Source organism: Carassius auratus, unplaced genomic scaffold (assembly GCF_003368295.1).
Source record: "Carassius auratus strain Wakin unplaced genomic scaffold, ASM336829v1 scaf_tig00215887, whole genome shotgun sequence".
Taxonomy (NCBI): domain Eukaryota; kingdom Metazoa; phylum Chordata; class Actinopteri; order Cypriniformes; family Cyprinidae; genus Carassius; species Carassius auratus.
Window position 1 is genome coordinate 1 of NW_020528294.1, and position 24,810 is coordinate 24,810.

General features: G+C 45.2%; 31 non-coding genes across 31 annotated transcripts; all 31 read right to left on the reverse strand.

The window, feature by feature from the left end:
* Positions 1-541: 541 nt before the first annotated feature.
* Positions 542-615, reverse strand: trnav-uac (transfer RNA valine (anticodon UAC)). Its single transcript has one exon. It is a non-coding gene; the product is annotated as a tRNA-Val (tRNA).
* Positions 616-1,226: 611 nt separating this feature from the next.
* Positions 1,227-1,299, reverse strand: trnav-cac (transfer RNA valine (anticodon CAC)). The gene has a single exon. It is a non-coding gene; the product is annotated as a tRNA-Val (tRNA).
* A 123-nt stretch (positions 1,300-1,422) lies between these two features.
* On the reverse strand, positions 1,423-1,495 carry trnav-aac (transfer RNA valine (anticodon AAC)). Its single transcript has one exon. It is a non-coding gene; the product is annotated as a tRNA-Val (tRNA).
* A 1,240-nt stretch (positions 1,496-2,735) lies between these two features.
* On the reverse strand, positions 2,736-2,808 carry trnav-uac (transfer RNA valine (anticodon UAC)). Its single transcript has one exon. It is a non-coding gene; the product is annotated as a tRNA-Val (tRNA).
* A 606-nt stretch (positions 2,809-3,414) lies between these two features.
* Positions 3,415-3,487, reverse strand: trnav-cac (transfer RNA valine (anticodon CAC)). Its single transcript has one exon. It is a non-coding gene; the product is annotated as a tRNA-Val (tRNA).
* Positions 3,488-14,149: 10,662 nt separating this feature from the next.
* Positions 14,150-14,231, reverse strand: trnas-aga (transfer RNA serine (anticodon AGA)). The gene has a single exon. It is a non-coding gene; the product is annotated as a tRNA-Ser (tRNA).
* A 794-nt stretch (positions 14,232-15,025) lies between these two features.
* On the reverse strand, positions 15,026-15,098 carry trnak-uuu (transfer RNA lysine (anticodon UUU)). The gene has a single exon. It is a non-coding gene; the product is annotated as a tRNA-Lys (tRNA).
* A 187-nt stretch (positions 15,099-15,285) lies between these two features.
* trnas-cga (transfer RNA serine (anticodon CGA)) lies at positions 15,286-15,367 on the reverse strand. The gene has a single exon. It is a non-coding gene; the product is annotated as a tRNA-Ser (tRNA).
* Positions 15,368-15,492: 125 nt separating this feature from the next.
* Positions 15,493-15,564, reverse strand: trnah-gug (transfer RNA histidin (anticodon GUG)). The gene has a single exon. It is a non-coding gene; the product is annotated as a tRNA-His (tRNA).
* Positions 15,565-15,719: 155 nt separating this feature from the next.
* On the reverse strand, positions 15,720-15,801 carry trnaf-aaa (transfer RNA phenylalanine (anticodon AAA)). The gene has a single exon. It is a non-coding gene; the product is annotated as a tRNA-Phe (tRNA).
* A 779-nt stretch (positions 15,802-16,580) lies between these two features.
* Positions 16,581-16,653, reverse strand: trnak-uuu (transfer RNA lysine (anticodon UUU)). Its single transcript has one exon. It is a non-coding gene; the product is annotated as a tRNA-Lys (tRNA).
* A 187-nt stretch (positions 16,654-16,840) lies between these two features.
* On the reverse strand, positions 16,841-16,922 carry trnas-cga (transfer RNA serine (anticodon CGA)). Its single transcript has one exon. It is a non-coding gene; the product is annotated as a tRNA-Ser (tRNA).
* A 125-nt stretch (positions 16,923-17,047) lies between these two features.
* On the reverse strand, positions 17,048-17,119 carry trnah-gug (transfer RNA histidin (anticodon GUG)). Its single transcript has one exon. It is a non-coding gene; the product is annotated as a tRNA-His (tRNA).
* A 155-nt stretch (positions 17,120-17,274) lies between these two features.
* trnas-aga (transfer RNA serine (anticodon AGA)) lies at positions 17,275-17,356 on the reverse strand. The gene has a single exon. It is a non-coding gene; the product is annotated as a tRNA-Ser (tRNA).
* A 779-nt stretch (positions 17,357-18,135) lies between these two features.
* trnak-uuu (transfer RNA lysine (anticodon UUU)) lies at positions 18,136-18,208 on the reverse strand. The gene has a single exon. It is a non-coding gene; the product is annotated as a tRNA-Lys (tRNA).
* A 187-nt stretch (positions 18,209-18,395) lies between these two features.
* On the reverse strand, positions 18,396-18,477 carry trnas-cga (transfer RNA serine (anticodon CGA)). Its single transcript has one exon. It is a non-coding gene; the product is annotated as a tRNA-Ser (tRNA).
* Positions 18,478-18,602: 125 nt separating this feature from the next.
* trnah-gug (transfer RNA histidin (anticodon GUG)) lies at positions 18,603-18,674 on the reverse strand. Its single transcript has one exon. It is a non-coding gene; the product is annotated as a tRNA-His (tRNA).
* Positions 18,675-18,829: 155 nt separating this feature from the next.
* Positions 18,830-18,911, reverse strand: trnas-aga (transfer RNA serine (anticodon AGA)). Its single transcript has one exon. It is a non-coding gene; the product is annotated as a tRNA-Ser (tRNA).
* Positions 18,912-19,690: 779 nt separating this feature from the next.
* trnak-uuu (transfer RNA lysine (anticodon UUU)) lies at positions 19,691-19,763 on the reverse strand. The gene has a single exon. It is a non-coding gene; the product is annotated as a tRNA-Lys (tRNA).
* Positions 19,764-19,950: 187 nt separating this feature from the next.
* Positions 19,951-20,032, reverse strand: trnas-cga (transfer RNA serine (anticodon CGA)). Its single transcript has one exon. It is a non-coding gene; the product is annotated as a tRNA-Ser (tRNA).
* A 125-nt stretch (positions 20,033-20,157) lies between these two features.
* On the reverse strand, positions 20,158-20,229 carry trnah-gug (transfer RNA histidin (anticodon GUG)). Its single transcript has one exon. It is a non-coding gene; the product is annotated as a tRNA-His (tRNA).
* A 155-nt stretch (positions 20,230-20,384) lies between these two features.
* trnas-aga (transfer RNA serine (anticodon AGA)) lies at positions 20,385-20,466 on the reverse strand. Its single transcript has one exon. It is a non-coding gene; the product is annotated as a tRNA-Ser (tRNA).
* A 779-nt stretch (positions 20,467-21,245) lies between these two features.
* On the reverse strand, positions 21,246-21,318 carry trnak-uuu (transfer RNA lysine (anticodon UUU)). Its single transcript has one exon. It is a non-coding gene; the product is annotated as a tRNA-Lys (tRNA).
* Positions 21,319-21,505: 187 nt separating this feature from the next.
* trnas-cga (transfer RNA serine (anticodon CGA)) lies at positions 21,506-21,587 on the reverse strand. Its single transcript has one exon. It is a non-coding gene; the product is annotated as a tRNA-Ser (tRNA).
* A 125-nt stretch (positions 21,588-21,712) lies between these two features.
* Positions 21,713-21,784, reverse strand: trnah-gug (transfer RNA histidin (anticodon GUG)). Its single transcript has one exon. It is a non-coding gene; the product is annotated as a tRNA-His (tRNA).
* Positions 21,785-21,939: 155 nt separating this feature from the next.
* trnas-aga (transfer RNA serine (anticodon AGA)) lies at positions 21,940-22,020 on the reverse strand. The gene has a single exon. It is a non-coding gene; the product is annotated as a tRNA-Ser (tRNA).
* Positions 22,021-22,799: 779 nt separating this feature from the next.
* Positions 22,800-22,872, reverse strand: trnak-uuu (transfer RNA lysine (anticodon UUU)). Its single transcript has one exon. It is a non-coding gene; the product is annotated as a tRNA-Lys (tRNA).
* Positions 22,873-23,059: 187 nt separating this feature from the next.
* On the reverse strand, positions 23,060-23,141 carry trnas-cga (transfer RNA serine (anticodon CGA)). The gene has a single exon. It is a non-coding gene; the product is annotated as a tRNA-Ser (tRNA).
* Positions 23,142-23,493: 352 nt separating this feature from the next.
* Positions 23,494-23,575, reverse strand: trnas-aga (transfer RNA serine (anticodon AGA)). Its single transcript has one exon. It is a non-coding gene; the product is annotated as a tRNA-Ser (tRNA).
* A 794-nt stretch (positions 23,576-24,369) lies between these two features.
* On the reverse strand, positions 24,370-24,442 carry trnak-uuu (transfer RNA lysine (anticodon UUU)). Its single transcript has one exon. It is a non-coding gene; the product is annotated as a tRNA-Lys (tRNA).
* Positions 24,443-24,629: 187 nt separating this feature from the next.
* Positions 24,630-24,711, reverse strand: trnas-cga (transfer RNA serine (anticodon CGA)). Its single transcript has one exon. It is a non-coding gene; the product is annotated as a tRNA-Ser (tRNA).
* Between the last annotated feature and the right edge of the window lie 99 nt (positions 24,712-24,810).

The window sequence follows — 24,810 nt, forward strand, 5'->3', positions numbered from 1 at the left end:
CAAGGGGATAAAAAGGCTACTTGTGGGCACGTAGGGGATCAGGGGACACATAGACAGCTTGCGGTCACAGTTGTTGTATTACCAGTGGACAGAAGCGCAATTAGTGGTCACATAGGCGGTGAGAGGGACTGATTGGGCTGTTTGTGGTGACACAGGTGATCATTGGGACAGACAGGGCCGGCGCGCAGGGGTCTAAGGAGGGCCTGCCACGTACCCCCTTTAAGACACCCCTTAGACCCTGCCTTACGTGATGGCCTAGGTGGAATAAGACCCTTACACAAGAGACGAGAGTTCATTCGGCGTGGCAGTCTACGCAGAGTTTCCTAAAATCTCGTCTTTGGTGTTTTCTCAGAAGAAAGCCACACAGGCTTGGAATGTCACAGTTGTGGGTTAGGTTTAGGTCAAACAATGACTGCTCTTTCATTTCTGCATCAACTTTACCTTTAGTGACTGTATTAATGCCTATTGGCCGCAAAGCCTTGGAAGCGTTGAGTTCCTCCTGAACAGAAACCCACCTGAACAATTTTGAAAAAGAGATCCAGTGTCCCGCCCAGTTTCGAACTGGGGACCTTTCGCGTGTAAGGCGAAACGTGATAACCTCTACACTACGGAAAACCTGTGGCAAAGGTGTCAGATCTTTTCATCTCATGCATCTTGGAGCGGGAATCAAATTACAAATTGCGTTGCGCTCTTCAGTTCGCAAATACCTTCTATTTTTAGCAGCAACCGAGAATTTCTCTCCAGTTGTTTGCGGGAATCCTCTGTGGCCCATTCTTCTTCTTTGCTTTTTTCCCCACTTTCATTTAATATATGTATATTTATGTGTTTACGAAATTGGGTCTTTGAGTGCACCGGCCATCTGTTCATCTAAACTACCAGGTCAAAAGTACAGAGTACTGTCTGCGTGGGTATTACCGCTGCCTAGTGTGGCTTAATAATTATCTCTACACCTGTGTAAAGACGGGCCTTCGTGATGCCAGAGCTGCTGCTCAACAGAGGGCCACTCAGGCAAATCTCTTTTTTTCGTGTTCCTCAGAAGAAAGCCAGACAGGCTTGGAAATGTCACAGTTGTGGGATAGGTTTAGGTCAAACAATGACTGCTCTTTCATTTTCTGCATCAACTATACCTTTAGTGACTGTGTTCATGCCTCTTGGCCGCAAAGCCTTGGTAGAATTGAGTTCCTCCTCACAGAAACCCACCTAAACGATTGTGAAAAGAGATTCAGTGTTCCCGCCCAGTTTCGAACTGGGGACCTTTCGCGTGTGAGGCGAACGTGATAACCACTACACTACGGAAACCCACTTCCTAAGCAAGTCCGAAATCATTGTGTGCAGGCTCAGCAAAATGCGCATAAAGGCTAAACCTTCTGAAGCCAACTGTCGGCTCAAAGGGGTTCATACATTTCTTCAAAAGGGGACAGCTGTTTCTGCTCGGTTTCGAACCGAGGACCTTTCGCGTGTTAGGAGAACGTGATGACCACTACACTACAGAAACTCCATGGTCTAACGCTAGCGTGCTTTTTGGGCCAATATTTATACTGTGATGTGCCCGAAAGCAAATAGACAATCGGCGTAATTCCCACACACAAGAGGACAGAGTTCATTCGGCCTGGCAGTCTATGCAGAGTTTCCTGAAACGCTACCCTTGACTTACCTCGGAATTAAACACTTGCAGCTTGATATCAGCTGAAACCTGCCTTCCTGTGCTAGTCTCAAACTAACAAACCCAAAGTTTCAAGAACACAGGAGAAACTCGAAAATTTCTCTTGGTGATTTTTGTTGGTCAAACTTTCGAGTTTCTCCAATCTTCTTGAAACTTTTAGTTTTTTTGAGCCGAGATTTCAAGTTTCTCCAATCTTATTGAAACTCACCACAGGGGTAGCACGTGTCCAGACTAGCATGGGAAATCAGGTTTTAGCTTGATATCTCTTCAGAAAGCTGAGACATGGACTTGCCACGTACAATCTATCCCATTGTAAAAAAAACAGACTGTTTGTGGTCAGTGGAATTCCGAGGGTTTAACACCTCTGGGTGCTTCGGGAGTAAGCGAGGAGCCACCTGAACAGGTTTATTGGCAGATTCGTTGACCATTGTGTTGAATTTCAAGAAGGTTAGCCATGTGTTAGAAACTGCTACGGCTTGCATCGTTTTATCAGAAAATAACACTCCAGATGGATGTGTTTTAAAGTTCGTCAAGGGGATAAAAAGGCTACTTGTGGGCACGTAGGGGATCAGGGGGACACATAGACAGCTTGCGGTCACAGTTGTTGTATTACCAGTGGACAGAAGCGCAATTAGTGGTCACATAGGCGGTGAGAGGGACTGATGGGCTGTTTGTGGTGACACAGGTGATCATTGGGACAGACAGGGCCGGCGCGCAGGGGTCTAAGGAGGGCCTGCCACGTACCCCCTTTTAGACACCCCTTGAGACCCTGCCTTACGTGATGGCCTAGGTGGAATAAGACCCTTACACAAGAGGACAGAGTTCATTCGGCGTGGCAGTCTACGCAGAGTTTCCTAAAATCTCGTCTTTGGTGTTTCTCAGAAGAAAGCCACACAGGCTTGGAATGTCACAGTTGTGGGTTAGGTTTAGGTCAAACAATGACTGCTCTTTCATTTCTGCATCAACCTTACCTTTAGTGACTGTATTAATGCCTATTGGCCGCAAAGCCTTGGAAGCGTTGAGTTCCTCCTGAACAGAAACCCACCTGAACAATTTTGAAAAAGAGATCCAGTGTTCCCGCCCAGTTTCGAACTGGGGACCTTTCGCGTGTAAGGCGAACGTGATAACCTCTACACTACGGAAACCTGTGGCAAAGGTGTCAGATCTTTTCATCTCATGCATCTTGGATCGGGAATCAAATTACAAATTGCGTTGCACTCTTCAGTTCGCAAATACCTTCTATTTTTAGCAGCAAACCGAGAATTTCTCCAGTTGTTTGCGGGAATCCTCTGTGGCCATTTCTTCTTTGCTTTTTTCCCCACTTTCATTTAATATATGTATATTTATGTGTTGTACGAAATATTGGGTCTTTGAGTGCACCGGCCATCTGTTCATCTAAACTACCAGGTCAAAAGTACAGAGTACTGTCTGCGTGGGTATTACCGCTGCCTAGTGTGGCTTAATAATTATCTCTACACCTGTGTAAAGACGGGCCTTCGTGATGCAGAGCTGCTGCTCAACAGAGGGCCACTCAGGCAAATCTCTTTTTTCGTGTTCCTCATAAGAAAGCCAGACAGGCCTTGAATGTCACAGTTGTGGGATAGGTTTAGGTCAAACAATGACTGCTCTTTCATTTCTGCATCAACTATACCTTTAGTGACTGTGTTCATGCCTCTTGGCCGCAAAGCCTTGGTAGAATTGAGTTCCTCCTCAACAGAAACCCACCTAAACGATTGTGAAAAGAGATTCAGTGTTCCCGCCCAGTTTTGAACTGGGGACCTTTCGCGTGTGAGGCGAACGTGATAACCACTACACTACGGAAACCTGTGGCAAAGGTGTCAGATCTCAAATAATAGTGATGTGGTGTCATCAGCACCGGTAACCTACAATAAATATGATTATCTTTTCATTTTTATATGAGAATGTAAAAATCCACTTAGCAGCATATAGGTTTGGACCAAAAAAAAAAAAAAAGAATGTTATAACTGCATAGATCAAGGACTGATCACACACACGCTCGTCACGACTCGAAGAAAGGATATCACATTCCCGAAAATTAATCGATGTCCGAAAAAAAAGCGTTTCCGAAGAACTTACGCTCATTTATCGGAGCGTATAGTAGTTTCTGAAGTAGCGCAGTTCTGTTGATCTTTAAGCTCCGTGTGCATCGTATCAAGCCGTTTCACTACGAGACATCAAACGCGTTTCTTCAGTCCTGTCGTTCTTGTTTATGTCATTAAATTGCGAAACTGATAAATTGCTCTCGGTTGAAGCACGTTTGTCTGCTGGACCCTGCCCTATTTCTATTATTATCTTCCACATAACTCACGCTCTGAGGGTGGAGTACCACTCCAAACTTACAGGAAGTGAATCGACGAAACCTACTATGGATAAGGCTCAAGTCATGAATATTAATAAGAAACGTAGATCTCACTGTCACTGTAAAGCAGACCTTGTTTCTCTCAGTAATTAAGGTATTTGGGTTATTTAAGTTATTCATTTATTGACAACTACACATAAAAAAGCGCAATAATAATAACAACAACAACTACTACTACTGGAACCCTTAGAAAATGAACCATGATTCAACTACAAAAATAAAAAAACGGTTACTAGTTAAACCATGGTTACCACAATTTAACCATGGTTTTAATGATAGTTTAACTATGGTATTTGTAGAAAAACTGTGGTTGTACAAAAGATTATCAGTATGCCAAAAAAAAAAAAAAACTTCCTACACTTACAATAAAACCGTTGTTAATTTTCTTAAGGGAATAATAATGATACATGACCATCTCTCAGAAGGGGTGCCTGTCCTGATAGCTTTTTGTCCTCATTTGTAAGTTGCTTTAGATAAAAGCATCTGCTAAATAACCAAATTTAAATATAATGTAAATGTAAAAAACAAAACTAAATTGAAATAATTTTAAGTGATTAATGAAAAAAAAAATCATTTTGGGGAAGAGTATTTTGATGCTATGTGAGTTCCAGAATATGATGAATGATGGGATATACTTTTAGCCTCAAAAGAAGTGATATTAAAGATAGCATGGATTTAGTGTGTTTTAGACAGGTACAGAGCTATGGCATTTTTCAGGCTTGAGACAGTCTTGCACACTTCCTTCCTGTTGCATGCGTGCACCGTCTAATGTCCGAGACTGCATACTGTGGGGAATGGGACAGGCCCCTTGGTAAATGTTTGTAGTTGAGTAACTACCCAGTTCATAATTATCAATTATAAAAGCCGGGGCCTTTATTTACCTGAACTGCAGAAGGTAACAGGCTTTTATTTGGAGCAGATTTTTATTAGAGGTAGGCCTTTATTTCTAATCCCATCTGTTTGATAAGTTATTGTTTTAAATAACCCATTTCAAATTAAAAGCGATAGCGTTCCAGTGGACAGAGATCGTAACATTGCACAGAATCAGTTCAGAATCAATCATCAAAAGAATCAGTTCGGTTCAGATGCTGTGTGTCATTCTGCTTTATTCTGCATTCCGGCCACTCTATGAGGCCTGGCCTCTTATTTATTTGAGGAATTACGATACATTAGGTTGGATGCTAATTAACATTTCAGGGTAGTTGCTAAGCAGTGTTATTAGTCCTGATTAACTTGTTGCTTACAGGCAATAGATAGGAACTCTCGGCTTTGTTTTGCTTAAAATAAAGTATTTTCTTCTGAGAGAAAAATCCCTGACTGAGTGTGATTCTTCTGAGAACCATCAAAAGACACCACAGATTTGGCACCCCAGATGGGACTGGACAAGAGTAGCAGAGTGGACAACCGCTTTTGAGCTGACCGATGATCAACACAACCGGGTGTTGTTACTGAAACACTCCAATTGATTATGTCATATAAACACTGTTATTCAAAACCTAAAGCTCTTCTTTTAAAAGCTCACATGTACATGATTGAATGTAATTGAGAGAGAGCTGTTGAATATATAATATATACAAACAAAAGCAAAATTGAAACCAAACTTTTTATGTTTTTATTTTTTTGCTCTTTGCATCCAAAAAGTAAACGTAGTATTAGTGTACACATTTTGAAAAGAAAAGAAAAAAACACATCAAAAATATGTAATGTTATAGCATGTAGTGTTACGTAAACCAAACATAATGTGTGTGCTTGCATGTGGAGATGGTTGGGTGTATCTAGGCTCCATCTCTCCTCCGGGCTGGGTCTGGCCACAATACTTCATCCACGTCACATGCTATATTCTCTCTTGATACCTTACCAAACTGTGACCAATGCAATGCACTGTGGTAAATGAATGCAAGGGTACTACAGTAAAATATATTTATTATAGTATAGGCCTATTGTTTGTTATGGTAAAAAAGCCATTATGTGTACATTAGAACATGACATTACATTAGATTGTTACATACCGGTTCTCATTTCTAAAGGTTCGAATTACACCTGCCACAGTAAATCAACTCAAATTAAGCTGGACTCTCAGTCCAGCCTCTCTCATTGTTAAATCATGGTTTATCACATGTTTGACTACTGTAGCTATAATCTCATTCGAGACCACTCTTCTTGTTCCTTGTCCTCCTCCATTTCGGACTCGTCCTCTTCCTCCCCTTGCTCCCCTTCCAACTCTTCTTAGTAGAACTCGTCCTCTGGCTCTCCCTCCAACTCCTCTTCCTCTGTCTGCATTGTTTGCATCCATTGTCCAAAACCTATTACTTGACCTTTGACCTATTTATAGGCCACTACTAAAGTTATGATTGGTTGTTGTTAAGTAAAGCAACAAGTGTTTGCACATGTGCGGAGTTATTGTGAGGCACTGATGAATTAGTGTGCCATTTTGATTGGTTGTGTTTATAAAAGGAAATCAAGAAACTTCCTGTCAGATTTTTGTGTGTTGCATAGGAAATTGTGTGTTGTGTTTTGCAAAAAGTGTTTAACGAAATTGAAAACTGAGTATAAGGCCAAAAATGTGTGTATGGTTTTGCAGATTTAGTGTGTGGTTCTGGTGTTTGAGTCTCAGGTTTTAGAAATTGTGCTACAATAATTTTGTGTGTAAGCAGTTGGTAGGGCAGGGGTATTAATAGGAACTACTAGTTACTGTAACACTCCAATTATGCCTGTAATCAAATCAGACAAAAATAGATGGCGACTTGTTCATGATTTACGAACAATAAATGAAATAACGGAAGATATGCCAGCTGAGGTACCAAACCCGCACACTTTACAGACAAATGTCCCTCCTGATGCCAAATACTTTACTGTAATTGATCTTTGCTCTGCCTACTTCAGTGCAGAAGAGAGTAGACATTTATTTGCATTTACACATGCAAATAAGCAATATACATATTCTAGAATTCCTCAGGGATATAAACATTCTCCACACATATTCAACAAGATTCTTAAGGCTGATTTAGAAGACCTCGTAATAGACGGTACACTATTACAATACATGGATGATTTAATTATCTGTTCTACCTCACTAGAACAATGTCACAAAGACTCAATTAAGGTGTTGACAAAATTAGCACAAGGAGGAAACAAGGCGTCTAAAAACAAATTGCAGTATTGCCAGCCTCAAGTGGAATACTTGGGAAGATTAATTGCATTTGGTACACGAGCTATAGCTCCAGCTCAGTTAGAAGGTATAAGTAAAACACCGTTACCTCAGACAGTAGGACGAATGATGACTTTTCTAGGAATGACTGGCTTTAGTGCCGACTGGATAGAAGACTATGCAGTAAAGACAGGGCCTTTGAGAGAAATGATGAAACAAGCAGGATTACAACATTTAAGCAATCCATTAAAATGGAACACAGATGCCTTACTAGCATTTGAAACAATAAAAAAGAATTACAACAGGCCCCTGCCCTGGGAATGGCAGAATATGATAAAATGTTTAGTCTATATGTGGCAAATAAGAGATGATGGTTATGCATCAACTGTATTAATGCAAGAGACCTGTAGTGGGAGGAACAAACAGCCTATAGCATACTACAGAACAAAGTTAGACAATGTAGCCCAGGCAGTGCTTTAAGTGGGCCGGTACGCACCGCCACTTCCAAATATAGCTCTTGAGCGTACCGCCACCTCTCCGTACGCCCAGAACGTGCTTTTAGCGTACCGGTACGCTCATTTGGACATCTGTTTTAATAGAGGACTTAATCTTTTACCTGCACTGCTGATTTAATGCAAGCTTCATAAATCATCCCACTGAGAGCAGAAAGTACAATACTCAATTACCCATTCACCCTCAAGTTATCCAGGAGAATAGCGCATGTGTCGCTTTTCCCACTGTTAAGTGTCAACAACTCAACGTGGCCGGAGAAAGTGTTTGAAACTCGCTGACTGACACCTCACCAAGTCTGAATGATATCACTGCAGGTCAGACTCAAGCTAATGAAGTAATGCAGCTCTTTCAGGTAGGGTGACCAGACGTCCCGAAAAATTCGGGACAGCCCCGAAATCTAAACTGTTGTCCCGACTCCCGAATCTGGCCCTAATTGTCCCGAAAATTATACTAAAGCAAAATCTTGAGTATTTATTGTCTGATAAACATTAAAAACTGTCCACGGAGGTTGAGTCGTCCAGCAGCCAGCCCCCGCTGGCTGCAGCATCTTTTTTCTAAGTTCTAAAAAAATACCGTAGGCGGCTAGGCACAAATTTTGATATTCATTTATCTAATTAATCTATAGCCTATGCACAAAGACAATATGATGTTTTTGTCCCCTTTTTGTTTTAAAGCTTGATGAAGAGAGTGCAAGTTGCTGCAGCTGTGAGGAGGACAGTGATGCACTCGTACAGGAGTGATTGACAGTTCGCAGCACTGTGTACAAAAAATACTCCGCTACACAATTATTTCGTTATTTTCGTTTAAGCTTATTAACGTTAAGTGTTACAGAAAGGTCTGATTTACGCACTGTTACAACAGTCATTGTTTTTTTTTTTTTACAATGCCATTTGAGTTCATGATTTTAATGTTGCTGTTTCTTGTTCCAGACTAAAGAGTAATGACAGACGGTTGATCTTTGAATAAAAATGTGTTTTGTTAAGGTTTGAAATTCATTATCTTTTATTATAGTGTGACGGCTGGTGAAAGACAGTCCGGAAACAAATGCGAGTTAACAGGATTTAATGAGATGAAGACAAGTAGAACAATGACACACAAAGACGATGGGACGATAACACTCCAGGGAGACGGTGGTTGGTGAGAAATCCAGCCTGTAGTGGAGTGTAGGTGGGAAGTCTTGGTGGCGTGAGGCAGCAGGAGAAAGTGGCACAGGAACTGCGGGGAATAGAGCCGAAGGTAAGTGTCCATGGCTGAGTGATCGTGCGGAGAGTGGATGAGGTTCTAGGGAAAAACACAGACATCCAAACGCAAACTAACACTAAAGCCAGACGGGGGTAACACAACGACATGAAACAACGATCTCACAAACACAAGACATGAGACAAGCCATATATAGGAGATGAGTAATGAGTGGCAGCTGTTGCTGATACAATTAACGGAGACGCCCACAACTAATCAGTGCAGACGCAGAACACACAGAATTCACCACAAAGTGTAAACAACCCGAGATCACGGTTTACCAACCGTGACATATAGGCTACGAAGTCTAATATCATAAGCCCCCCCATCCCGTCACACAAGACCACAGACCCCCGCCCATCCCCCGTTAATAAAATAGGCTATAATAGAGTACCGGCACCTCTTTTGGCCCACTTAAAGCACTGAGCCCAGGGATACCCACCATGTTACCAACAGGGTTTAGCTGCAGTGTATTATGCTTATGAAAAAGCATCCACAATAGCTATGGGGTATCCAGTAACAATATATACCCATCACAAAGTTGTGGAATTAATTGAACAAGAGAAATTTGTTCTGACACAAGCTCGAATTCTAGCCTATTCCTCATTACTCACATATCCAGATGTTACCGTTAAAAGATGCCATACAGTTATTCCAGCTGAATTAATTCCTTTGGCTTTTGAAGGAGAACCTCATGAGTGTGTGAATGAGTCCTTGGCATTTACTAGATTACGACCAGATCTAGAATCAACACCTATTACCGAAGCAGAAGTAACTTACTTTGTAGATGGTTCTAGCTTTAGGGATCACGAAGGAAATCATACAGGATATTCAGTAGTGAAGACAAACAAAAAAGAATTTGAATCTGTGATATCACAACATTGTGTACAGCCTTGCTCTGCTCAATTAGCAGAATTAAAAGCTCTCACAACTGCATGTCAGTTAGCAAAAGGACAAACTGCTAACATTTTTACAGATTCAGCGTATGCTCATGGTGTATGTCATTCTATTCGGAGCAGTGTGGAAACAAAGAGGTTTCAAAAAGAGTGATGGGACTCCCATCCAACATAGTGAACAAATAGGGCAATTGATTTCTGCTACGATGCTATCAAAACTACTAGCAATAATCAAATGTCAAGCACACAAAAAGTGAAATGACTATGTCACAAGGAAATAATGCAGCAGATTTAGAAGCTAAAAAAGCTTCAGGGTGTCAAGTAGCAGTATTAGCACCTGTTGTACTTATCGAACCTCATCCTCAATTGGATCACATTATTCGAATTCAACAACAAGCAGGCCCCTATGAACAATCAATGTGGCAACAAAGGGGAGCTAAAAAAGACTCATGGGAGATCTGGCATACACATGAAGGACACATTGTTGCACCTACTTCACTGTTGAATATTCTTATTACAGATGCACATGGTTTTGACCATTGTGCAAAGGGAGAAGTAGTAAGAAAAATTAAACAGCAAGGATATTGGTCTCCTTATTTATATGCAATGGTGGATGAATTTTTGTCCACATGTGAAGTATGTGCTAAATACAATGTAAGAAAAGGCATAGTGACACCAATAGGCCATATTCCAACACCTGAAGGACCCTTTAAACATCTTGTATGCGATTATGTGGATATGATAAAGCGTGTACAAGGCAAAAGATACATGCTTGTTATCATAGACAGGTTTAGCAGATGGGTGGAGGCGGTACCATCCGCAGATCTAGGAGCAGGAACAGTAATTAAATTTCTAACAAGAGAGGTAATTCCTAGATTTGGAATTCCATCAGAAATAAGTTCAGATAATGGGTCGGCATTCATACAAAAAACTGTGAAACGTGTTGCAACAATTAAGAATAAAACAGAGACTTGGATGCGTTTATAGACCTCAGTCACAAGGGTTAGTGGAGAGGGTTAATGGAGTTATCAAGGCCAAAATAAACAAAATATGTGAAAGTACTAACTTAATTGGATTGATGCATTACCGCTCGCACTAATGAGCTATCGCATGCAAACTAACAGGAACACGCACTTAACACCGCATGAAATGCTTACGGGTCGACCCATGCCTGTGCCATATTGTAGAGGTCCCTATAAAGGACCGCCTCTAGAACAATTACAAATGGAACTTCGCTCTTATATGAAGAAACTAACTGCCATACATAAAGCTATCTATTTACAGGAAAAAAGATAAGAGCCCAGTGAGGAATCGGAGACTGTTTGTCCAGTTGTTCCAGGGGGCCAAGTTTATCTGAGGGTATTCCGGAGAAAATGGAATGAGCCCAGGAGAGAAGGACCCTACACAGTGGTGAGAGCTACTCCAACAGCAGTCCAAGTGGAGGGAAGCACAACCTGGTATCATCTAAACCACTGTACTAGAGTTCCCACAGGAAAGGCAGAAAGAAAGGAAAGCAGACAACCAGACAATGCAGGAGAGAGCAATGATGAAGAATCAGAGACACATGATGAAGTGCAAACTGACGAGAGCTCTTTCCTCTTGTCAGACAAACTGGAGAGGACAGAGAATAAGTCTGACAACATGTCTGAAGACCATCCTATGCCTAATGCATCTCATAATGCAGACTCAAACTCAACCGATAGAAAGCAACCTGACTTCCCTTCAATAGACTTTACAACCTTTGAACAAAAGTGACAATGTGATCAACTCAACAGAACCAATGATAATCAAAAATCGTAGAGACATTGATTATGATGTCCAAGGTGATGAAGACGTTAGTCAAATTGATGCATTATGGGATAGAGCCCAAAATAATGAATGGTATAAATGGGGAGCCTTTACAGCTAAAGAAACAGGAAAAGAAAATTGCTTGTTGTGCTCCAAATCTCCGTTAAACAAAGTAATAGCCATACCAAATCCATATGACTACCGAAAATGTGCCCAATTTGGGATAAACTTTTGTCATTTAACAGATTTTACCAGGCCATATTGTATTGCTGAATGCCTTGGATTTTTAGGAAATCCTAAATTAACAGATTATTTCTTTAGACCACTCTGGGGATCCTGGTGTCAATACTCAGATATCAGTCAAAATATAAAAATTGAAAAACAAAAGGTAGAGATTCCAAAATGGTATAGCATAGATTATAAACAAGAATATGAGTGTTTCCATAAACCAAAAGGAACCCAAGATGTGGGTAAATTCAAAGGAAGATGTGCTATTATTTGTTATATAGATAAGAAAAATTCTTGGAAATCAGGAGTTCCTTCTAGAGCTCCAGAACTTTTAGCATTCGGAACAACTAAAGGAAGTAAGATAGCACCTGAAAAATGTGAAAATCAAACTATAGCCTTACCTCCAATAGAAATTTATGAAGATCAATCATTAATAATAGCAGATTTATTTTGGATCTGTGGAGGTGACATGTTATTGCCTTCTTTACCAGTTGGATGGAAAGGTATATGTGTAATAGTACGGTTAATTCAAGAAGTTAGCATGGCACAATGGGGAACAGAACAGAGCACGAACAAGGAAGACAATAGAACTAAAAGAGGATACGAGCCAGACCCCAATGTATATTTAGACTCAATTGTACAGCCAAGAGGAATTCCTAATAAATTCAAGACAAGAAATGAAATAAAAGGAGGTTTTGAGTCAATCCTGGTTTGGATCACACCAAAAAAAAATACAGAGTGGATTAATTATATCTATTATAATCAACAAAGATTCATTAATTATACTGATGAGGCATTAATGTTATTAGGCGACCAAGTGCATGCAACAAGTAGAATGACATGGCAAAACAGACAGGCTCTTAATTGGCTCTTGGCAGACAAGGGAGGAGTTTGTGTTATGTTTGGAGATCAATGTTGTACATTTATCCCAAATAACACCGCCCCTGGAGGAGCTTTCAGTGAAGTTATGACAAAAATAAAAAAATTAAGAAATGAAATTACAGCAAATGCCGGAAGAGACCAACATATTTGGGATTGGATTGATGTGAAATTTGGAGCATGGGGAGCATGGTTTGTTAAACTAGGAATGTTTTTAGGAGTTGCCATATTAAGAGGAGGATTATTATTTTGCTGTGTATTACCTTTATTAAGATCATTAATCGTCGATGCTACTTTTAAGCAAATGGAAGTGATAAAAGTCCCGAATAATCAACAAAGGATCACTGAAAGGAGTCTGGAGGAATATTATGAAGGGTGGCTAAACAAACTGAACTTAAATGAGCAAACTTTTGACGATAGTTCTATTGACTCTAACGAGGATGATGAAGATGTCTAAAGGTGAACCATACCCTGGATATAAGTGCCAGTTTAACTTTGGCCCAGGGAGGCTCTCTACGATACGTAAGGTATCTGAGCTGAAGATCAACTTTTATAATCTTGTGATATTCAATTATTGATGTAATGTATGTATTTTATGTCTTTTATACATAACTGTGATAACCACAGGCAAGTGCTGAACCAATTGCACGCTCACGCTTATAACATTGTGTACTATTAAAAAAAGGAATTAGGGAGACTGGATCTTTTACTAGCTCCTAGTCAAAAAAGGAGAGAGATGTTTGGTCCAGTAATCCCTCAGAGTGGAAATTCATAATCTAGTCACTGGTGATAATACAATGTGACTTATTTAGTCACTAGGTAGTGTAACTAATATGACTGGATTATGGAGTAGCACTCTGGATAAGAATAATCAAATGTGAGACTTATTAAGTCTCAAAGGGGAGAATATGTGGAAACACATGGTCAGACATACATACAGGGCCTTTCTTTAGAATAAATCAAGCAGGGGGCCTCTCCTCTCTAGGGATGTATGAAAAGTGTAGTCGAAAGGAAAAGTTTGACAATGTGGAACAGCCCCATATAGTGTATATAAGGAGATACCAAATAACATTCGAGAGATCTCCTTGCAAGGAACTCTCGGCTTTGTTTTGCTTAAAATAAAGTATTCTCTTCTGAGAGAAAAATCGCTGACTGAGTGTGATTCTTCTGAGAACCGGCAAAAGACACCACACAACGGTGGATTCGAACCAGGGTTGCTGCGGCCACAACGCAGAGTACTAACCACTATACGATCCAGGCGTGCCACTGGCTCACCAAACACAACCCCTGGAGCCCGGATACAAGAAGCACTAGCGCCGTGTTTGTCCATCGAAGAGGGACTGGACATTTCGCAAATTAGTGCGAGGACCGTGAAAAACGCATGGACGCTTGTCCTCATGGACATCAGCAAACAGCGTAGTCGGCAGGATTCAAACCTGCGCGGGGAGACCCCAATGGATTTCTAGTCCATCGCCTTAACCACTCGGCCACGACTACAGAAGTACACCAATTTCTGCTCAGTTTGTGTGCAACACTTCTGTCTGACCTATTTGCAACCAACCCAGCTCATTTAGCAAGCAGAGATTGCAAGCTAGCCCTGCAAATGGGAAGAACAGCGGTCCCACTGAGGAGAAATCAGGCTGCCATGTCTCATCCTATGTAATAGGGTTTTTCAGTACTGCCCCTGGGGACCGACAGCACTGCACAATTGGGAGGCCTGTCTTATTCTACTCACTTTCCTAAAGGGCTGACCGTCAGAATCAAGTGTGCATTGGGGAGATGCACTGATCCCCAGGAGCAGGAAGGAACATCGCTCTAGAACAGAGTCAGCAGAAGAGATGGACCTTAGTGATAGCAAGCTGAGGCCTCCAAAAAGAAGACTGACCTTCGCCCAAACATGGACTTGAATTAAGCAGACCATCTTCTGCCCTGTTGTGTGTAACACTGATGCCTGACCTACTTGCAACCTAGCTAGCGGAGATTGTAAGCTAGTCCTTGAAGCGGGTAAAACAGCAGTCCCACTGAGGAGAAATCAGGCTGCCATGTGTCATCCTATGTAATGAGGTTTTTCAGTGCTGGGCCTGGGGACCGACAGCACTGCACAATTTGGAGGTCTGTCTTATTCTACTCACTCTGTGAGTGCGCTTTCCTAAAGAGCTGACCATCAGAATCAGGTGTGCCGAACAAGGGAGATCCCCTGGAGCAGGAAGGAACACCGCTCCAGTACAGAGTCACCAGAAGAGATGGACCATAGTGATTGCAAGTTGAGGCCACTAAAAGCGACAGACCTTCGCCCGAACAGGGACTTGAACCCTGGACCCTCAGATTAAAAGTCTGATGCTCTACCGACTGAGCTATCCGAGCTCTTGTGAAGCACTGGCTTCTCACCTTTTATATAACAGCAGTTTTACAACAAGCTGCCCAGAAGAGACGCAGGGGTCACGGGATGAAGGCTAGAAGCAGTTATGGCACAGAGAGCGAAGGAGGGCAAAGGACCATATAAGGCACAATTACCGTCACAGAAAGCTAAAGCAATACTGCGAAGCCCTCCCGTAGTCGGCAAGGTTCGAACCTGCGCGGGGTGACCCCAATGGATTTCGAGTCCATCGCCTTAACCTCTCGGCCACGACTACACCTAACGGTAGATTGCAAGCCCCCTTGTCTGGTGGTTCCCTGAACAGGCCAAGCTTCAGGAACAAAATCAAGCAGAAAGATGAGGTGGTAAAAAATGTTTAACCTTCCCGTATACTCAAAGGGTTGCCGTGACCCGGATTCAAACCGGGGTTGCTGCGGCCACAACGCAGAGTACTAACCACTATACGATCACGGCGTGCCACTGGCTCACCAAACACAACCACTGGAGCCCGGATACAAGAAGCACTAGCGCCGTGTTTGTCCATCGAAGAGGGACTGGACATTTCGCAAATCAGTGCGAGGACCGTGAAAAATGCATGGACGCTTGTCCTCATGGACATCAGCAAACAGCGTAGTCGGCAGGATTCGAACCTGCGCGGGGAGACCCCAATGGATTTTTAGTCCATCGCCTTAACCACTCGGCCACGACTACAGAAGTACACCAATTTCTGCTCAGTTTGTGTGCAACACTTCTGTCTGACCTATTTGCAACCAACCCAGCTCATTTAGCAAGCAGAGATTGCAAGCTAGCCCTGCAAATGGGAAGAACAGCGCTCCCACTGAGGAGAAATCAGGCTGCCATGTCTCATCCTATGTAATAGGGTTTTTCAGTACTGCCCCTGGGGACCGACAGCACTGCACAATTGGGAGGCCTGTCTTATTCTACTCACTTTCCTAAAGGGCTGACCGTCGTAATCAGGTGTGCATTGGGGAGATGCACTGATCCCCGGGAGCAGGAAGGAACATCGCTCTAGAACAGAGTCAGCAGAAGAGATGGACCTTAGTGATAGCAAGCTGAGGCCTCCAAAAAGAAGACTGACCTTCGCCCAAACATGGACTTGAATTAAGCAGACCACCTTCTGCCCTGTTGTGTGTAACACTGATGCCTGACCTACTTGCAACCTAGCTAGCGGAGATTGTAAGCTAGTCCTTGAAGCGGGTAAAACAGCAGTCCCACTGAGGAGAAATCAGGCTATGTAATGAGGTTTTTCAGTGCTGGGCCTGGGGACCGACAGCACTGCACAATTTGGAGGTCTGTCTTATTCTACTCACTCTGTGAGCGCGCTTTCCTAAAGAGCTGACCATCAGAATCAGGTGTGCCGAACAAGGGAGATCCCCTGGAGCAGGAAGGAACACTGCTCCAGTACAGAGTCACCAGAAGAGATGGACCATAGTGATTGCAAGTTGAGGCCACTAAAAGCGACAGACCTTCGCCCGAACAGGGACTTGAACCATGGACCCTCAGATTAAAAGTCTGATGCTCTACCGACTGAGCTATCCGGGCTCTTGTGAAGCACTGGCTTCTCACCTTTTATATAACAGCAGTTTTACAACAAGCTGCCCAGAAGAGACGCAGGGGTCACGGGATGAAGGCTAGAAGCAGTTATGGCACAAAGAGCGAAGGAGGGCAAAGGACCATATAAGGCACAATTACCGTCACAGAAAGCTAAAGCAATACTGCGAAGCCCTCCCGTAGTCGGCAGGGTTCGAACCTGCGCGGAGTGACCCCAATGGATTTCGAGTCCATCGCCTTAACCTCTCGGCCACGACTACACCTAACGGTAGACTGCAAGCCCCCTTGTCTGGTGGTTCCCTGAACAGGCCAAGCTTCAGGAACAAAATCAAGCAGAAAGATGAGGTGGTAAAAAATGTTTAACCTTCCCGTATACTCAAAGGGTTGCCGTGACCCGGATTCGAACCGGGGTTGCTGCGGCCACAACGCAGAGTACTAACCACTATACAATCACGGCGTGCCACTGGCTCACCAAACACAACCCCTGGAGCCCGGATACAAGAAGCACTAGCGCCGTGTTTGTCCATCGAAGAGGGACTGGACATTTCGCAAATCAGTGCGAGGACCGTGAAAAATGCATGGACGCTTGTCCTCATGGACATCAGCAAACAGCGTAGTCGGCAGGATTCGAACCTGCGCGGGGAGACCCCAATGGATTTCTAGTCCATCGCCTTAACCACTCGGCCACGACTACAGAAGTAGACCAATTTCTGCTCAGTTTGTGTGCAACACTTCTGTCTGACCTATTTGCAACCAACCCAGCTCATTTAGCAAGCAGAGATTGCAAGCTAGCCCTGCAAATGGGAAGAACAGCGCTCCCACTGAGGAGAAATCAGGCTGCCATGTCTCATCCTATGTAATAGGGTTTTTCAGTACTGCCCCTGGGGACCGACAGCACTGCACAATTGGGAGGCCTGTCTTATTCTACTCACTTTCCTAAAGGGCTGACCGTCATAATCAGGTGTGCATTGGGGAGATGCACTGATCCCCGGGAGCAGGAAGGAACATCGCTCTAGAACAGAGTCAGCAGAAGAGATGGACCTTAGTGATAGCAAGCTGAGGCCTCCAAAAAGAAGACTGACCTTCGCCCAAACATGGACTTGAATTAAGCAGACCACCTTCTGCCCTGTTGTGTGTAACACTGATGCCTGACCTACTTGCAACCTAGCTAGCGGAGATTGTAAGCTAGTCCTTGAAGCGGGTAAAACAGCAGTCCCACTGAGGAGAAATCAGGCTATGTAATGAGGTTTTTCAGTGCTGGGCCTGGGGACCGACAGCACTGCACAATTTGGAGGTCTGTCTTATTCTACTCACTCTGTGAGTGCGCTTTCCTAAAGAGCTGACCATCAGAATCAGGTGTGCCGAACAAGGGAGATCCCCTGGAGCAGGAAGGAACACTGCTCCAGTACAGAGTCACCAGAAGAGATGGACCATAGTGATTGCAAGTTGAGGCCACTAAAAACGACAGACCTTCGCCCGAACAGGGACTTGAACCCTGGACCCTCAGATTAAAAGTCTGATGCTCTACCGACTGAGCTATCCGGGCTCTTGTGAAGCACTGGCTTCTCACCTTTTATATAACAGCAGTTTTACAACAAGCTGCCCAGAAGAGACGCAGGGGTCACGGGATGAAGGCTAGAAGCAGTTATGGCACAAAGAGCGAAGGAGGGCAAAGGACCATATAAGGCACAATTACCGTCACAGAAAGCTAAAGCAATACTGCGAAGCCCTCCCGTAGTCGGCAGGGTTCGAACCTGCGCGGGGTGACCCCAATGGATTTCGAGTCCATCGCCTTAACCTCTCGGCCACGACTACACCTAACGGTAGACTGCAAGCCCCCTTGTCTGGTGGTTCCCTGAACAGGCCAAGCTTCAGGAACAAAATCAAGCAGAAAGATGAGGTGGTAAAAAATGTTTAACCTTCCCGTATACTCAAAGGGTTGCCGTGACCCGGATTCGAACCGGGGTTGCTGCGGCCACAACTCAGAGTACTAACCACTATACAATCACGGCGTGCCACTGGCTCACCAAACACAACCCCTGGAGCCCGGATACAAGAAGCACTAGCGCCGTGTTTGTCCATCGAAGAGGGACTGGACATTTCGCAAATCAGTGCGAGGACCTTGAAAAATGCATGGATGCTTGTCCTCATGGACATCAGCAAACAGCGTAGTCGGCAGGATTCAAACCTGCGCGGGGAGACCCCAATGGATTTCTAGTCCATCGCCTTAACCACTCGGCCACGACTACAGAAGTACACCAATTTCTGCTCAGTTTGTGTGCAACACTTCTGTCTGACCTATTTGCAACCAACCCAGCTCATTTAGCAAGCAGAGATTGCAAGCTAGCCCTGCAAATGGGAAGAACAGCGCTCCCACTGAGGAGAAATCAGGCTGCCATGTCTCATCCTATGTAATAGGGTTTTTCAGTACTGCCCCTGGGGACCGACAGCACTGCACAATTGGGAGGCCTGTCTTATTCTACTCACTTTCCTAAAGGGCTGACCGTCATAATCAGGTGTGCATTGGGGAGATGCACTGATCCCCGGGAGCAGGAAGGAACATCGCTCTAGAACAGAGTCAGCAGAAGAGATGGACCTTAGTGATAGCAAGCTGAGGCCTCCAAAAAGAAGACTGACCTTCGCCCAAACATGGACTTGAATTAAGCAGACCACCTTCTGCCCTGTTGTGTGTAACACTGATGCCTGACCTACTTGCAACCTAGCTAGCGGAGATTGTAAGCTAGTCCTTGAAGCGGATAAAACGGCAGTCCCACTGAGGAGAAATCAGGCTATGTAATGAGGTTTTTCAGTGCTGGGCCTGGGGACCGACAGCACTGCACAATTTGGAGGTCTGTCTTATTCTACTCACTCTGTGAGCGCGCTTTCCTAAAGAGCTGACCATCAGAATCAGGTGTGCCGAACAAGGGAGATCCCCTGGAGCAGGAAGGAACACCGCTCCAGTACAGAGTCACCAGAAGAGATGGACCATAGTGATTGCAAGTTGAGGCCACTAAAAGCGACAGACCTTCACCCGAACAGGGACTTGAACCCTGGACCCTCAGATTAAAAGTCTGATGCTCTACCGACTGAGCTATCCGGGCTCTTGTGAAACACTGGCTTCTCACCTTTTATATAACAGCAGTTTTACAACAAGCTGCCCAGAAGAGACGCAGGGGTCACGGGATGAAGGCTAGAAGCAGTTATGTCACAGAGAGCGAAGGAGGGCAAAGGACCATATAAGGCACAATTACCGTCACAGAAAGCTAAAGCAATACTGCGAAGCCCTCCCGTAGTCGGCAGGGTTCGAACCTGCGCGGGGTGACCCCAATGGATTTCGAGTCCATCGCCTTAACCTCTCGGCCACGACTACACCTAATGGTAGACTGCAAGCCCCCTTGTCTGGTGGTTCCCTGAACAGGCCAAGCTTCAGAAACAAAATCAAGCAGAAAGATGAGGTGGTAAAAAATGTTTAACCTTCCCGTATACTCAAAGGGTTGCCGTGACCCGGATTCGAACCGGGGTTGCTGCGGCCACAACGCAGAGTACTAACCACTATACGATCCCGGCGTGCCACTGGCTCACCAAATACAACCCCTGGAGCCCGGATACAAGAAGCACTAGCGCCGTGTTTGTCCATCGAAGAGGGACTGGACATTTCGCAAATCAGTGCGAGGACCGTGAAAAATGCATGGACGCTTGTCCTCATGGACATCAGCAAACAGCGTAGTCGGCAGGATTCGAACCTGCGCGGGGAGACCCCAATGGATTTCTAGTCCATCGCCTTAACCACTCGGCCACGACTACAGAAGTACACCAATTTCTGCTCAGTTTGTGTGCAACACTTCTGTCTGACCTATTTGCAACCAACCCAGCTCATTTAGCAAGCAGAGATTGCAAGCTAGCCCTGCAAATGGGAAGAACAGCGGTCCCACTGAGGAGAAATCAGGCTGCCATGTCTCATCCTATGTAATAGGGTTTTTCAGTACTGCCCCTGGGGACCGACAGCACTGCACAATTGGGAGGCCTGTCTTATTCTACTCACTTTCCTAAAGGGCTGACCGTCAGAATCAGGTGTGCATTGGGGAGATGCACTGATCCCCGGGAGCAGGAAGGAACATCGCTCTAGAACAGAGTCAGCAGAAGAGATGGACCTTAGTGATAGCAAGCTGAGGCCTCCAAAAAGAAGACTGACTTTCGCCCAAACATGGACTTGAATTAAGCAGACCACCTTCTGCCCTGTTGTGTGTAACACTGATGCCTGACCTACTTGCAACCTAGCTAGCGGAGATTGTAAGCTAGTCCTTGAAGCGGGTAAAACAGCAGTCCCACTGAGGAGAAATCAGGCTATGTAATGAGGTTTTTCAGTGCTGGGCCTGGGGACCAACAGCACTGCACAATTTGGAGGTCTGTCTTATTCTACTCACTCTGTGAGCGCGCTTTCCTAAAGAGCTGACCATCAGAATCAGGTGTGCCGAACAAGGGAGATCCCCTGGAGCAGGAAGGAACACTGCTCCAGTACAGAGTCACCAGAAGAGATGGACCATAGTGATTGCAAGTTGAGGCCACTAAAAGCGACAGACCTTCACCCGAACAGGGACTTGAACCCTGGACCCTCAGATTAAAAGTCTGATGCTCTACCGACTGAGCTATCCGGGCTCTTGTGAAGCACTGGCTTCTCACCTTTTATATAACAGCAGTTTTACAACAAGCTGCCCAGAAGAGACGCAGGGGTCACGGGATGAAGGCTAGAAGCAGTTATGGCACAAAGAGCGAAGGAGGGCAAAGGACCATATAAGGCACAATTACCGTCACAGAAAGCTAAAGCAATACTGCGAAGCCCTCCCGTAGTCGGCAGGGTTCGAACCTGCGCGGGGTGACCCCAATGGATTTCGAGTCCATCGCCTTAACCTCTCGGCCACGACTACACCTAACGGTAGACTGCAAGCCCCCTTGTCTGGTGGTTCCCTGAACAGGCCAAGCTTCAGGAACAAAATCAAGCAGAAAGATGAGGTGGTAAAAAATGTTTAACCTTCCCGTATACTCAAAGGGTTGCCGTGACCCGGATTCGAACCGGGGTTGCTGCGGCCACAACGCAGAGTACTAACCACTATACAATCACGGCGTGCCACTGGCTCACCAAACACAACCCCTGGAGCCCGGATACAAGAAGCACTAGCGCCGTGTTTGTCCATCGAAGAGGGACTGGACATTTCGCAAATCAGTGCGAGGACCGTGAAAAATGCATGGACGCTTGTCCTCATGGACATCAGCAAACAGCGTAGTCGGCAGGATTCGAACCTGCGCGATAGACCCCAATGGATTTCTAGTCCATCGCCTTAACCACTCGGCCACGACTACAGAAGTTGACCAATTTCTGCTCAGTTTGTGTGCAACACTTCTGTCTGACCTATTTGCAACCAACCCAGCTCATTTAGCAAGCAGAGATTGCAAGCTAGCCCTGCAAATGGGAAGAACAGCGGTCCCACTGAGGAGAAATCAGGCTGCCATGTCTCATCCTATGTAATAGGGTTTTTCAGTACTGCCCCTGGGGACCAACAGCACTGCACAATTGGGAGGCCTGTCTTATTCTACTCACTTTCCTAAAGGGCTGACCGTCAGAATCAGGTGTGCATTGGGGAGATGCACTGATCCCCGGGAGCAGGAAGGAACATCGCTCTAGAACAGAGTCAGCAGAAGAGATGGACCTTAGTGATAGCAAGCTGAGGCCTCCAAAAAGAAGACTGACTTTAGCCCAAACATGGACTTGAATTAAGCAGACCACCTTCTGCCCTGTTGTGTGTAACACTGATGCCTGACCTACTTGCAACCTAGCTAGCGGAGATTGTAAGCTAGTCCTTGAAGCGGGTAAAACAGAAGTCCCACTGAGGAGAAATCAGGCTATGTAATGAGGTTTTTCAGTGCTGGGCCTGGGGACCGACAGCACTGCACAATTTGGAGGTCTGTCTTATTCTACTCACTCTGTGAGTGCGCTTTCCTAAAGAGCTGACCATCAGAATCAGGTGTGCCGAACAAGGGAGATCCCCTGGAGCAGGAAGGAACACCGCTCCAGTACAGAGTCACCAGAAGAGATGGACCATAGTGATTGCAAGTTGAGGCCACTAAAAGCGACAGACCTTCGCCCGACCAGGGACTTGAACCCTGGACCCTCAGATTAAAAGTCTGATGCTCTACCGACTGAGCTATCCGGGCTCTTGTGAAGCACTGGCTTCTCACCTTTTATATAACAGCAGTTTTACAACAAGCTGCCCAGAAGAGACGCAGGGGTCACGGGATGAAGGCTAGAAGCAGTTATGGCACAAAGAGCGAAGGAGGGCAAAGGACCATATAAGGCACAATTACCGTCACAGAAAGCTAAAGCAATACTGCGAAGCCCTCCCGTAGTCGGCAGGGTTCGAACCTGCGCGGGGTGACCCCAATGGATTTCGAGTCCATCGTCTTAACCTCTCGGCCACGACTACACCTAACGGTAGACTGCAAGCCCCCTTGTCTGGTGGTTCCCTGAACAGGCCAAGCTTCAGAAACAAAATCAAGCAGAAAGATGAGGTGGTAAAAAATGTTTAACCTTCCCGTATACTCAAAGGGTTGCCCTGATCCGGATTCGAACCGGGGTTACTGCGGCCACAACGCAGAGTACTAACCACTATACGATCCCGGCGTGCCACTGGCTCACCAAACACAACCCCTGGAGCCCGGATACAAGAAGCACTAGCGCCGTGTTTGTCCATCGAAGAGGGACTGGACATTTCGCAAATCAGTGCGAGGACCGTGAAAAATGCATGGACGCTTGTCCTCATGGACATCAGCAAACAGCGTAGTCCGCAGGATTCGAACCTGCGCGGGGAGACCCCAATGGATTTCTAGTCCATCGCCTTAACCACTCGGCCACGACTACAGAAGTAGAACAATTTCTGCTCAGTTTGTGTGCAACACTTCTGTCTGACCTATTTGCAACCAACCCAGCTCATTTAGCAAGCAGAGATTGCAAGCTAGCCCTGCAAATGGGAAGAACAGCGCTCCCACTGAGGAGAAATCAGGCTGCAATGTCTCATCCTATGTAATAGGGTTTTTCAGTACTGCCCCTGGGGACCGACAGCACTGCACAATTGGGAGGCCTGTCTTATTCTACTCACTTTCCTAAAGGGCTGACCGTCATAATCAGGTGTGCATTGGGGAGATGCACTGATCCCCGGGAGCAGGAAGGAACATCGCACTAGAACAGAGTCAGCAGAAGAGATGGACCTTAGTGATAGCAAGCTGAGGCTTCCAAAAAGAAGACTGACCTTCGCCCAAACATGGACTTGAATTAAGCAGACCACCTTCTGCCCTGTTGTGTGTAACACTGATGCCTGACCTACTTGCAACCTAGCTAGCGGAGATTGTAAGCTAGTCCTTGAAGCGGGTAAAACAGCAGTCCCACTGAGGAGAAATCAGGCTGCCATGTGTCATCCTATGTAATGAGGTTTTTCAGTGCTGGGCCTGGGGACCGACAGCACTGCACAATTTGGAGGTCTGTCTAATTCTACTCACTCTGTGAGTGCGCTTTCCTAAAGAGCTGACCATCAGAATCAGGTGTGCCGAACAAGGGAGATCCCCTGGAGCAGGAAGGAACACCGCTCCAGTACAGAGTCACCAGAAGAGATGGACCATAGTGATTGCAAGTTGAGGCCACTAAAAGTGACAGACCTTCGCCCGAACAGGGACTTGAACCCTGGACCCTCAGATTAAAAGTCTGATGCTCTACCGACTGAGCTATCCGGGCTCTTGTGAAGCACTGGCTTCTCACCTTTTATATAACAGCAGTTTTACAACAAGCTGCCCAGAAGAGACGCAGGGGTCACGGGATGAAGGCTAGAAGCAGTTATGGCACAGAGAGCGAAGGAGGGCAAAGGACCATATAAGGCACAATTACCGTCACAGAAAGCTAAAGCAATACTGCGAAGCCCTCCTGTAGTCGGCAAGGTTCGAACCTGCGCGGGGTGACCCCAATCGATTTCGAGTCCATCGCCTTAACCTCTCGGCCACGACTACACCTAACGGTAGACTGCAAGCCCCCTTGTCTGGTGGTTCCCTGAACAGGCCAAGCTTCAGGAACAAAATCAAGCAGAAAGATGAGGTGGTAAAAAATGT